Below are 1896 nucleotides of genomic sequence, written 5' to 3'. Positions count from 1 at the left end.
TGTTGCTGAGTAGATGATGGAAAAGGTTTATTATTGTTAAACCTGTTTCTTCCACCATTATTAAAGCCTTGTTGAGGCTTTTGTTGATCCTTCCATGAGAGATTTGGATGATTTCTCCATGATGGATTATAGGTGTTTCCATAAGGTTCACCTTAGTAATTCACCTCTGCTATTGCAGGGTTCTCAGGATCATAAGCTTCTTCTTCAGAAGATGCCTCTTGAGTACTGTTGGATGCAGCTTGCATTCCATTCAGACTCTGAGAAATCATATTGACTTGCTGAGTCAATATTTTGTTCTGAACCAGTATGGCATTCAGAGTATCAATTTCAAGAACTCCCTTCTTCTGAGGCATCCCATTACTCACAGGATTCCTTTCAGAAGTGTACATGAACTGGTTATTGGCAACCATGTCAATGAGTTCTTGAGCTTTTGTAGGTATTTTCTTTAGGTGAATGGATCCACCTGCAGAAGTATCCAATGACATCTTTGATAGCTCAGATAAACCATCATAGAATATATCCAGGATGGTCCATTCTGAAAGCATGTCAGAAGGACACTTTTTGGTTAGTTCTTTGTATCTCTCCCAAGCTTCATAGAGGGATTCACTTTCTTTCCGTCTGAAGGTCTGAACATCCACTCTAAGCTTACTCAGCTTTTGAGGAGGAAAGAACTTGGCTAAGAAAGCCTTGACCAGCTTATCCCAAGAGTTCAGGCTATCCTTAGGTTGAGAGTCCAACCATATTCTAGCTCTGTCTCTCACAGCAAAAGGGAAAAGCATGAGCCTATAGACTTCAGGATCTACTCCATTAGTCTTAACAGTATCACAGATCTGCAAATATTCAGTTAAGAACTGAAAGGGATCTTCAGATGGAAGTCTATGAAACTTGCAGTTCTACTGCATCAGAGAAACTAGCTGAGGTTTCAGCTCAAAATTGTTTGCTCCGATGGTAGGGATGGAGATGCTTCTTCCATGTAAATTGGAATTAGGTGCAGTAAAGTCACCAAGCATTCTCCTTGCATTATTGTTGTTGGGTTTGGCTGCCATCTCCTTTACTTGTTCGAAATTTTCAATAAGGTTGTCTATGGATTGTTGTAATTTAGCTTCTCTTAGTTTTCTCTTCAGAGTCCTTTCAGATTCTGGATCAGCTTCAACATGAATGCCTTTTTCCTTGTTCCTGCTCATAAGAAAGAGAAGAGAACAAGAAAAGAAGAAGAATCCTCTATGTCACAGTAAAGAGGTTCCTTATTGTTAGTAGAAGAAGAAAAGGAATATGGGTGAAGAATAATGAAGAATCCAAACACAAGGGTAAGGATAGGAGCAGTGATGTGAGATGAAGAGTAGTGTTAGTAGATGAATAAATAATTAGAAGGAGATGAGGGAGAAGGATTTTCGAAAATTATTTTTGAAAAAGGGTAAGTGATTTTTGAAAATAGTTTTTGAAAAAGGTTAGTAATTTTCGAAATTTTAAAATCAAAAATTAAAATAATTAGTTAATTAAAAGGAAATTTTGAAAAAGGGGGAAGATATTTTCGAAAATTAGAGAGTGAGGGAGTTAGTTAGGTAGTTTTGAAAGAGATAAGAAACAAACAAAAAAAAATTAGTTAGTTAGTTGAAACAAATTTCGAAAAGATAAGAAGTTAGGAAGTTAGAAAAGATATTTTGAAATCACTTTTTTTTTTTGAAAAAGGTAAGATAAGAAGATATTTTTGAAAAGATATGATAGAAATTAGTTTTTGAAAAAGATTTGATTTTTAAAATCACAATTAATGACTTGATTCACAAGAAATCACAAGATATGATTCTAGAACTTAAAGTTTGAATCTTTCTTAACAAGCAAGTAACAAACTTAAAATTTTTGAATCAAAACATTAATTGTTATTGTTATTTTCGAAAA

At 34.7% G+C, this 1896-nt stretch overlaps 1 non-coding gene across 1 annotated transcript; it reads left to right on the top strand.

Moving 5' to 3' along the window:
• The first annotated feature begins 539 nt into the window (after window positions 1-539).
• On the top strand, window positions 540-647 carry LOC112725209 (small nucleolar RNA R71). The gene has a single exon (XR_003164332.1). It is a non-coding gene; the product is annotated as a small nucleolar RNA R71 (small nucleolar RNA).
• Window positions 648-1896: the final 1249 nt, after the last annotated feature.

Source organism: Arachis hypogaea, chromosome 11, assembly GCF_003086295.3.
Source record: "Arachis hypogaea cultivar Tifrunner chromosome 11, arahy.Tifrunner.gnm2.J5K5, whole genome shotgun sequence".
In the NCBI taxonomy this organism is placed as follows: domain Eukaryota; kingdom Viridiplantae; phylum Streptophyta; class Magnoliopsida; order Fabales; family Fabaceae; genus Arachis; species Arachis hypogaea.
Note: the sequence above shows the minus strand (reverse complement) of the source record. Positions and strands in the feature narration are given on the sequence as shown.